Genomic DNA, 12,753 nt, shown 5'->3' on the forward strand with positions numbered 1-12,753 from the left:
GAGGCTTCATTTAGTCACCATCAATATCTATCTAGCTCTATCGTAATAAAAATTTTCCATAAGCATTTTTGGATTAAGTGTATCATTTCCAAGACACATTTATGAAGGAATATGTGGAGTAGACTTCACTGAAAGTAACAACGATGACAAATGTACACTTTTAGCAGCTACAAGACTAGGTTGAAGATCTAGATTTTTAAAATCTTTTGAATGTCTTGCTCTTTCTTGTCTTAGTGATTTGAGATATTGTTTAGGGTGTGAAGAAAAGAACTTAATGCATTTTCCTTGATAGTATAGATTTACACAAACTATGGTTTCATCAAATCTGCCATAAGTGTCTACACTGCCTCTGAAAGTGACTGACTAGAGATTATACTTTATCACGGAGTATTTGCAGAACACATAGGCTGAAAACATAATGATCAAAGTAGATGAAGGAATATGATAATTCTGATTTTAAATATGTTCACAAATCATAAGAGATGAACAAGTGCAGATCTGATTCAGTATTTCTGGGGCGGCGCCCGAAAGTCTGAATTTCTACAATGTCTATGTGAAGATGCCAAAGCAGCTGCTTTGGGAGTGACACTTAGAGGAGCAAATGAGGAAAATTTTCATGCAACAAGAATTCAGAATAGTGGCTGCCTCTGGTCAAGGGTTTGGAGGGCTTGAATGGGAGGCACATAGGGGAAATTTCTGGGTTGGTGGAGGTATAAGCACATATAAAGCTAAATGACACAGTTAAGTGTATTTAACATACAAAATCATACCATAATGTTTTAATTGTAAAAAGAATTAAGCAAAACTAAAAAAGAGGAATTAGAGAGTGTACACAGCAAAGTTACAGAACACAAGGTTAGTATACAAAAGTCAATTTTAAGCCGGGCATGGTGGGACACACTTGTAATCCCAGATTAGGGAGGCTGAGACCAGAGGATCAAGGTTCACGGACAGCCTCAGCTACTTAGTGAGGCCCTCCGCAACTCAGTGAGACGCTGTTTCAAAATAAAGAATAAAAGGCCGGGCGTGGTGGCGTACGTTTGTAATCCCCGCGCTTGGGAGGTGGAGACAGAAGGATCACGCAGGTTTGAAGCCAGCCTTGATGGCTTAAGAGACCCTGTTTCCAAATTTTAAAAAATATAAAATAGGTCTGGGAGTGTAGCTTGGAGGTAGAAGGGTTCCATCCCCAGTATCACCCAAAAAAAAAAAGGGTGGGGGAGGCAACAAACTTGAATAGACATTTCTCTGAAGAAAATATAAAAATGGCCACTAAGCAAATATAAAGACATTCAACATCACTAATCATTAAGGAAATGAAAGTAATACTAATACACCATTTAGAATAGCTACTATTAAAAATTATTTTTAAAAATTAAGTGTTGGCAAGGATGTGGAAAAATTGAAACCTATGGGTACTGTTGATAGGAATATAAAATGGTAGATTCATTGTGAAAAACAGTGTGACATCTCAAAAAAATTAAACCTAAATTACCATATGATTAAAAAATTCTACCTCTGGGCACATACCCAAAAGTATTACAATCAGACTCTCTCAGAGATATTTGTATAGCTGTGTTTATAAGAGGATTATCCAAAACACCTAAAATGTGGAATCATGCCAGCTGTAGAATAAGGAAACATCCATATTATAGATAAGAAAAATGTAACATATACATGTGATTGAATAGTATTCACTCTTAAAGAGGGGTTAAATTCTAACATATGCCGCAACAAAATTAAAGTTTGAAAATGTGTTAAGTGAAATGAGCCAATCACAGAGAAAGCAAATACTGTATGATCCCACTTCTATGAGTACCTTAGACCACTGAAGAAATTGAAAAAGACCTCAGAAGATGGAAAGACCTCCCTTGTTCTTAGATAGGCAGAATGGATATTGTCAAAATGGCCAGACTACCAAAAGCAATCTACAATGTAATGCAATCTCTGCCAATAGCATCTTTCACAGAGCTAGAAAGAATAGTCCTAAAATACACATGGAAGGAAAAAGACCCAGAATAGCTAATAGTTTTTTCAGTTGTAATTAGCTAAGATAAGGTCATAAAGGATTAGTTTGACCCTGATCCACTATAATTGGGTGTCCTTATAAAAAGAAGAAAAGTCCATACAAGGACTCACAGGGCAGAAGGCCGTGTGGCAAAAGAGGGTAAGGACTGGATTTATACTGCCGCAGCCAAGTAGCTTCTGCATTCTCCTGAAGCTAGGAAGAGGCAAAGCAGAATTTTCCCAAAGAGCCCTTAAGAAAAGGATGGCCCTGCTAATACCTTATCTTAGGACCTAATAGCCTTCACAACTATTTAAGAACAAATGTCTATTGCTTTAGGTCACCCAGTTTCTGATACTTATGAAACAAAGATTAAATTTTTTAACAAACAAACAAACAAAAAAAGCCAGGTATGGTGGCACACACTTATAATCCCAGCATTTGGGAGGCTGAGACAGGAGAATCGCAGTTCAAGGATAGCCTCAGCTACTTAGTGAGGCCCTCTGCAATTCAGTAAGACCCTGTTTCAAAATAAATAGAGCTAGGAGTGTAGCTCAGAGATAGAATGCCCCTGGGTTCTATCCCTAGTACTGGAAGAAAGAAAGAAAGAAAGAAAGAAAGAAAGAAAGAAAGAAAGAAAGAAAGAAAGAAAGAAAGAAAGAAAGAAAGAAAGAAAGAAGCAGTACCAAATAAAAAACAAAGACAGGTTTTAGTGTTGCCGCTACATGTTACTCTAAACTATTATTTTTTCACATCTGTAATTAGATAATATAAAATCAGAATTCTCATCTCACAGAGTTGATTGAGGAATGAATGAACATAATCAAGCTACATTATTAAAGTATGTGGTAATAAAAAATTTATTATATGAGAAATTTGTATAAGAAGGCACTTGAGTAAAATGCAAACTATATGATCTAGTTTGATGGCAAGCAACATTAATTTTTTGTTTGATTAGCTTAGAAAGAAAGTTCTTAAAGAGAGAATTATTTTAATAATTCAGGGTGTCATTTTTTTTACAAGACCACCTGGGGCCATTTTGGAGACCCAAGAACAAGGAGGTGAGTAGCATCTGTGATTTGTAACTTTGTATGGAACTGATAATTCATAAAATCTTTTCCATACTTCCTAGAAGTCACTCACAAAAATTCTGTGTCAATAATGATCATCCCACTTTGGCTTATAAGAAAACTGAACACAGCTGTGGTGTTATCCAGAGGTTTCCTAGGAAAACCATTGAGATGCCAGCCTGGTGATCCTGTTGATCAGATGATTGCAGAGAGGGTAACTTTTCTTGTTCATGTTTAGGCTTTTATCATTTTCTGCATATAACATGAGAAAAAGTTGGGGAGAAATTATACTATAGTATATGCTATTTAAAATTTATAAAAATTAGTATTTTTACTTTATTTATTTATTTATTTATTTATTTATTTATTTATTTATTTTTGGTGGTACTGGGGTTCCTGGAAACCCTTCTACCTCTGGGCTACACTCCCAGACCTATTTTTTAAATATATTTTTATTTGGAAACAGGGTCTCTTAAGCCAGCAAGGCTGGCTTTGATCCAGTGCTATCCCTCCTGTCTCCACCTCCCAAGCGCGGGGATTATAAACATGAGCCACCACGGCCGGCAATTGGTGTTTTTTTAAAAATATTTTGTCTTTCTTTTCATCAGTTTTTGTGTCTTACCGGCACACAATAATTTGTCATTCTTTCCATCATTGTGTGTGTGGGTGTGTGGGGGGGTGTACTGGAGATGGAACCCAGGGGCATTCTATCTTCGAACAACACCCCAGCCCTATTTTATTTTTATTTTGAAACAGAGTCTTACTAGGTTGATAAGTCTCACTTCTTGCTGAGGCTTTCCTTGAATCTGTGATCCTTCTGTCTCAGATTTCCAAGTACTAGGATTACAAATGTGTACCACCACGCCCAGCTCCTACTGGCATTTTGACAACTGTGGATTGTACTTTCCTTCAAAAGCATTTCCACCACTCTATTCCCCCAGGAAAGCTGAACATTGCCATTTAACTTTTATATTTCTTTTAAGTCTCACTCTGTACCTTATTCTGTTCATTAACATGATATTTAGAAAATTTATCCTTTTTATCCTACCCTTTAAAAATCCAAAATTCAATATTATTTTGTCCCTTTTGCCCCATAGTAATTCAGTTTTATTTTCACTGCTAGGGAATTATAAAATGTAGCAGAATGAGTGAGAAATCAATGAATACCTCACTGGTTAAAATCTCCATTATGGCTCTTTAATACATTTAAAACATGGACATAATTAAATGTCACTTAATGCCAACTGATTTTATTTAAAATACAATTCTTAACATCATTCACAATTTGGTTTTACCTCTGTAGATAATTTGCTTCATGTTTTATGAATTTTAAACACATACTTAAATCTAACAATAGCAGTACATTATTAAAATATGAAAATATTGATATCATTCACTAAAACTTAGCATACACTAGGAGGAGCTGAGTACTTTGCCAAGATATGTCATATTTATGTCTTAAAATATTTAATAAACAATTATCAGTGCATCAGACTTGATGCTGATAAATGTAATATTAAGTTGAGGTAAATTGTGATTTTATAATAACTTGGGAACTAAACGTAGATAAAAGCATATAGTAGAATGTATTATTTGCTTTTAGCTCCCAAGTTACTATAATCAGGCCAACTTATTTAGGAAGGAAACTATGATTAGATGAAATTTAGGTAAATAACTGAATACCATGAGAAAGCTAGGTAGTCCTGGGAATACCAGAGAAAAGGATATTTCAGGTAGAATAAAAGATCCAGTAAATACCACAATGGGGGAGCAAAAGCTGAGCGGTGCTGGATGAGGTCAGAGTGGTTGGGTGACATTCACATTACGTAGGGCTGTTGCAGATGATGGGAATATTTTGGCTTTAATTCTCTCTTTCTGTTTATGTCGCCCACACCCAAGTAGCTGCCTCTTCTTCTTTCCCCATTCAGGTTAGTGAGACTATTACTGGGCTGTTTCCAAAGTTATCTAAGTCCTCCTAACTTAGATAGTCAATGACAAAAATCTCTCACATTATTTTCACTATCACAATTGTAATAACTCGAACTTAACTATATTTTGAGAACATTATTCAAAAAAATATTTTCATGTTTTCTAAGTCCAGCTGTCTTTGAACTATCTTCTAAATGTTTTTCCAACTTATGATATTTATATTAGCAAATGAAACCTGCCTGTCTGGTCAGATTAGTGAAGATTTATGTAATAATGTGGTAAAATATAATTCTATTCCATAATTTAAGAGTGTCAAAGAGATTTAACTTGTACTCGGTTTCAAACTTTATGCCACTGAACCTTAATTAATTTTGATGATTTTTGACTAAATTAGAAGCAATGGGTACCTCTGCAGGAAAGAAAAATGATAAGAACACCTAACAAAGTTCCCTGTAGGTAACCTCAACCTAATTTAAAGTACACTTGATATGTAGTGATAGATTCTAGGAAAATGGCAGGTGATTCTTTAAACAGAATAAAAGTAGCAGTTGTATCCCTGCCCAGACACAGTAAATTTGTAGGAACATGGTGCTTCTCATTAGGCAATCAATAATATATTTTATTGGTTCCAGAACACTGCACAAAACCCACTAGAAGTCATCTCACTCCACTGTTTTGAGTGTGAACACTACAATTAACGAAAGAAAAAAAATAAATTAGTTTTCCTGAAATCTGGTGATTTTCTTGTTGTAAATGCCCAATTACAGATTAGCAAGCTGTGAATAATCAGATTATAAAAATAACCAGTAGCAAGTACTTCACTTATAAAGATCTACAAAGTTATATGTTAACAAGTTGCAAGTAGGGATCTTAATGAATCATTATTTTTTATCTCTGATGCTAGCATTTGGGGCATATATATAATTTATAATTCTTATTATCTTTTACTAATGTAGTAAAGAGATTTTTTTAAAGTGAATATGCAAAGTATAATTTCTTTTTGTACATTTAAACTGCAGATTATTTGCTAACATGAATATAAAATATTCAACCATATATTAATGAAATGTTCAATAATATTACAATTGGAACTAACTATATTTGTTAAAAATATATTAAATTTAAAAATATATTAAATTAAAAAATAATGAAGGGCTTAATTAATACATTAAAACCACAATTTTTTAGGTTGGTTAAAAATCAAATTTCAAGATGATAAACTATATGAAACTCCTAATGGGAAGAGATTTGACACTGTTAAGAATATAAAAAGTGTTTGCAAACAACCTATACACACAAATAAAATTGAGAATTTTAATTTTGACATCTGGACAGCTTTACTTGTAAATTCTTTTACCTGTAAATGCATAAAAGAAACATATATGATGACTTGTAAGGTTAAAAGTTATAAAGTGATGACAACTAGCTAACAATGTTTGTGTGAATATAACAAAACAACAATTTACAGAAAGCAGAAACTATATTTTCAAGTGGTAATAAACAACATTTGACCAATGATAGTTGATTTTAGCATACATTTTCTACTCTGAGACTGAAGTGAATAAAGTGGTGGAAAGGCTAAAAAGATAAGCAACAAAGCTGATTGTTCTAGACGCAAACCTTGATAAAAATTAAACATTTTCATGGTGAGTATGCAGTATTTTTAAATGGCCATATTTTAAGCCATGAGAAATGCTAACCAAACATATAGGGTTAACTTAATATTCATTATTGTAAACAAAAACATATAATTTTACAAAAATTATTAAAAAACATTTTTAAAGAGACCCTTACACTATAAAAGTGTCACTAAATAAATTTCAAGGCAAAGGGAAATACAGAATAAAATTATAAAGTTGCTTGCCTGGAATTATAATGAAAACAGGACATTTTATGTTTTTGAAAATAGGAAATATTAGAATTTACAGCTAAGGCTGTTGTTGAATAAAATAATAGCATTAAATATGTATACCAAAACTTAATGAAAATTAAATTAAATGAAAATTAAAAATTAAATGAAAAAATGTGTTTCGGAAAAATTGAATACAACTTAAAATGTGCAATTAAGTAAAATTAAGATAAAGAATAAATAAGTAAAAATAATTAAAGAGAAAATGAACCAATAAAACATGGAACCAACAAATAAATCTAACGTGTAGATTTATGATAAAATTAACAAAACATCAAAGTCAGCCTGGGAAACTGAGTAAGAAGCTGTCTTAAAATAACGTGGTTTTTTTTAAAAGCTAAGGGTGAGCTGGGAATGTCAGTGTATTCCTGTGATCCTAGAGGCTGCGACAGAAGGCTCAGAAGATTAAGGACAACCTCAGCAATTACATGCTCACCAACCTAGGCCTGACCTGGTGGCACACGCTTGTAATTCCTGGGAGGCAGAGACAGGAGGATCGCACAGGTTCAAAGCCAGCCGCGCTTACTAAAGAGACCCTGTTTCCAAACAAAATATAAAATAGGTCTGGGAGTGTAGCCTGGAGGTAGAAGGTCTTCCAGGAACCCCAGTACCACCAAAAAAAAAAAAAAAAAAAAGAAGAAAGAAAAGAAAAGAAAAAAATTCTCACCAACCTATATGATAGATCCTGTTTCAAAATAAAAATAAAATAGGGCTGGGGGTATAGTCCCCAGTATCACATGCACACACACACACACACACACACACACACACACACACATATATGCTGGGGGTTATATCTCAGTGCAGAGGTAGAATACTTTCCTAGCATGTGTAAGGCCCTGGATTCAAGCCCTAGTTCTGAGAAAGAGGAGAGAGGAGAGAGGAGAGAGGAGAGAGGAGAGAGGAGAGAGGAGAGAGGAGAGAGGAGAGAGGAGAGAGGAGAGAGGAGAGAGGAGAGAGGAGAGGAGAGGAGAGGGGAGGAGAGGGGAGGAGAGGAGAGGAGAGGGGAGGAGAGCGAGCGCTGGGGGTGTAGCTCAGAGGTAGAATGCCTCTGGTTTCCTTCCCCAGGACCACACACACACAAAAAAAGAATCCAATAACAAATAAATAGGATTCATCCCCTATTAGAAAATCTTCTAACATATTTCATATGAATAGAACCAAGAATAAAAACTATGATTTTTTGGTGCAGGCTTGTAATCCCCGCGCTTGGGAGGCGGAAACAGGAGGATCACGCAGGTCGAAGCCAGCCTCATTGGCTTAAGAGACCCTGTTTTCAATAAAAATATAAAATAGGTCTGGGAGTGTAGCCCAGAAAAGGGTTGCATCCCCAGAACCACACACACACAAAAAAAAACTATAATTTTTGTAGGAGCAAATATTTTCTTTGGCAGAATACAACATCCATTTTTGTCATAAAACTTTGAATAAAATAGGAATTAATAAATCTTAATAATATAAAAATGCAGCCCAAATGCAAGCCTTGCACTTAATCTAGAAGTAAGAGACTGCCCTCCAAAAGAAGAAACAATGCAAATATGCTATTGTTGCTACTCTGCATTATCCTTGTACTTGTCATTGAATTTAAACAATAAAGGAAATTAAAAGCATAAATTGGGAAATAATAGCAGAAATATTTATTTGTCTTTGAGTGCTAAAAGTAAAACTTAAAAATGTTCATGCTCATACTTGTTGCAACTATTATTTTTTCCCCATTCTTACCCCTAGACTTTTTTATTGGAAAAGAAAACGGCTGTTTTCTAGACTATACTATTATATTTCCCTCTTTGCAATGATTATTGATTTACAAACTGGATTAAATAGTAGTCACATAAATGACAAGAGAGTAAGTAATTAGAATTTATTAACCAAAATCTCAATAGAGAGAATGACAATTATAATTGTTTCATGAATAATTTCATTGAGAAATTAATTTGACCCAATGAATATTAGGAAGAACAAGATACATTTTAAATATTATCAAATCACTATTTTATAAAAATACAATATATGGATATATAAATATTATTAAGTAAAAATGTTTGAAGAATAATTATTTTAAGTTAAATTTAGACTTTTTAAAGCCGGGCGTGATGGCACACCCTTGTAATCCCTGCACTTGGGAGGCTGAGACAGGAGGATCACACAGGTTCAAAGCCAGCCTCAGCTACTGAGTAAGGTTCTCAGCAACTTAGTAAGAGCCTGTTTCCAAATAAAATATAATATAGGTCTGGGAGTATAGCCTGGAGGTAGAAAGCCTCTGGGGTCCAACCCCAGTACCACCAAAAAAAAATTAAAATTAAATTAAATTAAAAAAATAAAATAAAAAACCTACTCCCATAAAGACTACATGTGGGTCATGAACTGAACTTCCAAAACATATGTATGGGGAAAATGATGTGAAAAAATATGCCTATACGTATTTTATATAGTATAGTGTCTGTGTATATCATAGTGTTTGTGAACTTTTTATTTATTTATTTTATATACTTTGATTGGCACATTGCTGACTCACATCATCATGTAGTTCAGAGTGATAGTGGCACACCTGCACCCAGCACTTAGTGAGCTTCCCCCGCCTTCTTCCCACTCCCTCTCTTCCACATACATGATATTGAGACACTGATATTCTCACATATGTGCATAATGCCTATGGAAGTACATTAATTCTCCCTCCCCCAAACCTCCCTAGCTGCACTGGGGTTTCTCCTCCATTACCTGAAGTAAACCCATTATTCCCTACTGTCGGCATAAGAGAGAAAACCCATGGCCTTTCACATTTTGTGACTGGCTAATCTTACTTACTGTTTCTCCAATGGAATACAAAATGTTCCTCTACCTTCACCTGAAGCAAGAGCTAATGTCAGTATTGTCTGCATCGCTCTTTGACACTATTGTGTCTCATTGCATGTCAACCTATGCATCTTAATGTTTCTGGGGGCAGATATGAATGAACGTTGTGTAGCTAGAGTTGATATGTTAATAGCTGTGCAAACAAGAGTCTATAAAACACTTGCCCAAACACCTATGTTTATGTTTTTAAAAAGGACTCAAATAACAATGATATATTAAGAGACTTTATTTAAATTTGTTAGTCTATACCAGATAGGTGTTGACAAGTATTTTATGTGTGTACTATTATTTCAAATGGACTGTAAGTCCTTTGAAGACTTGCTGAAGTGCTTCGTTCTTAAATTTTTTTTATTTATTTTATTTATTTATTTATTTATTTTGGTGGTACTGGGTTCCTGGAAGCCCTTCTACCTCTGGGCTACACTCCCAGACCTATTTTATATTTCTGAAACAGGGTCTCTTATGCCAGCGCAGCTGGCTTCGAACCTGCTCGATCCTCCTGTCTCCGCCTCCCAAGCGCGGGGATTACAAGTGTGCGCCACCATGCCTGGCCTCGTTCTTAGAATTTACATCAAATTTAGTACATGTGACAAAGGTCCCAAGAAGTTTTTTGCACAAATATCAATGTATAATAAAGTGGAACTCTAGAAACCTTTGAAAGATTAGGCATTGTTTTACAAACAGATTAACATAGACACATGAACAAAAAACATCCCTTTGGAGAGAATGCCCTCTACTAATAAAGAAGAAACTAGACTTTTATGTAAAAATTCCAGATAATTTAGTTTTTGCTTCAATAAATCCCAAACAGAACTTCTGCTTTTATTATATAAAATGCATCAATAACAAGTAGGATATCAGCAGATTCCAAGTCATTTCTGAGTAGCTTTCAATAGGAGTTTAGTAAAGAGACTATCGTAATCTGGAGTTCAATATTCAGACTATTGATGAACTGAGTTTTCCAGGCTGTGATTTTAAACACAAGGTATCATAACAGCTCATAGAGGCAAAAAGACTAACAACTTCCACATTCTGTTTCATGTGGTGGAATCTTCTGTGAATATCCTCAGGCCTCTGTTCATGTTTATCTCTGCAAAACGAGATTATTTTAAGTTGTGAAAGGAGAAAGCTTCACTTAATGAACATCATTTGGAGAATACTGTTGTGAGGTGTTTGATTTCAATTGATTGTCAACATTCCAGTGAGACACCAGAGGCTACAGACTCACACACAACCCCACACATACTCATCTGAACTCCACAATGAAAGCAAATAAAAGAAGAAGCCTATTGTGTTAACCACTTGTTATGAAGAAAGCCAATTACGGTTAATTCTTCGCTGTTCATTGTACAGTGTGTGGAATATTCAGGCAACCGTTTAAACACTCATAAGCTTGAGAATTAAAATGCTGGCGCCATCACTTGAAAACTGAGAGAGATCGGGGAACAGTGCAAAGAAGATAACAGTGCTGATATCTATGTGTTGGTGTGCAGATTAAATGAGGTATTAGATATGCAGTTATTTAAAATTTTAATTTAAAGATCACCGGCCACTGATTAATGAAATTTGATCGTATGCATAGAATCATGTAAACACTACCCAAAACCAGACACAGAACTGAGCTGTAACCCCAAAGAAACTCCCTCATGCTTCCCCTTATAGTTCTAGCCTCCTCTCCTCCCAAATCCTTGTACTCACTTGATCTCATCTTCATTACTGCAACATTGTCTTACCAAAAAATTAACATGAATGAAGCAATATAACATGTAAGTTTTTGAAATTGTTTTTCTTTATTTTACTCAAAACAATGCCCTTGAGGGTCACCCAAGTTTTTAATTTTATTAATAACTTGTTCCTTTTAATTGCTGTCTAGTATTCTACTATATGGACAAGTCACGCTTTGTTTATTCATTCACCTATTGAAGAGCATATGAACTGTTTCCAGGTTTGGGCTATTACAAATAAAAATATTTTTTTAAATGGAATTTATTTTAGTGTGGACTTTTTTCATTCCTCTGTGGTAAATATTGAGGAATGGGACTGCCTTATTAAACCATAAATATATATTTATAAGAAACTGTATATACATGCAATGGAATTCTAGTCAATAATAAAGCAGAACAAAATGATATCATTTGCAGGAAAATGGATGAAACTAGAGAATATTATGCTGAATTAGATCAGCTAGTCCCAAAAAGTCAGTGGTTATTTATTTCTCTCATATGTGGAAGCTAGAGAGAAAATAAAAAACACAAAAAACTTTAAATATTGTGGAGAAAGATATGTAGAATAGTGAAAGGAGACTGGAGGAAAGAGTGGGGAGGGGAAAAATATTGATGAAATAATTTAAATAATACTATGCTATGTCAATATATTAAGATATTTTACTACCAAATTCACTAACCTGTATGAAGAGATAGGAGGGGTTAACAGAGTGGGATGTGGAAGGAAATGTACCAGGAGCCACTGACATGTATGTATGTATCACACTGAGCCTCCCTATGATGTATAATTACAACATACTAATAAAAGTCGCAATAGAAAGAAATTCTGGAAGATTAGATGAAATGGCAAATAGAATATCACTGTTAGAAGACAGTTTATTCAAAACCAAAAGCACAGTCAACAGCATACAGAAGTCATTACAGCAACAAAACCTAAACATCCAACAACTATGGGACAACATGAAACGTCCTAACTTATGGATAAAAGGCATTGAAGAAGGGATAAAGGTACAGACCAAGGGTATTAATAATATCTTCAGAGAAATAATTTCAGAGAATTTTCCAAAATGGAAAAAGACTTGGAATTACATGTTCAGGAGACATACAGAACACCATTAAGACAAGATCAAAGGAGGACCTCTCCATGCCATGTAATAATCAAAATGACCGAAAAGAGGCCAAGGAAAGAATCCTAAAAACAGTGAGAAAAAAAGAACAGGTGACATATAGGGGCAGAACTATTAATAAAAATCACCCCCAGACTAT

The sequence above is a fragment of the Muscardinus avellanarius genome (assembly GCF_963383645.1).
Source record: "Muscardinus avellanarius genome assembly, chromosome: 9".
NCBI lineage: Eukaryota > Metazoa > Chordata > Mammalia > Rodentia > Gliridae > Muscardinus > Muscardinus avellanarius.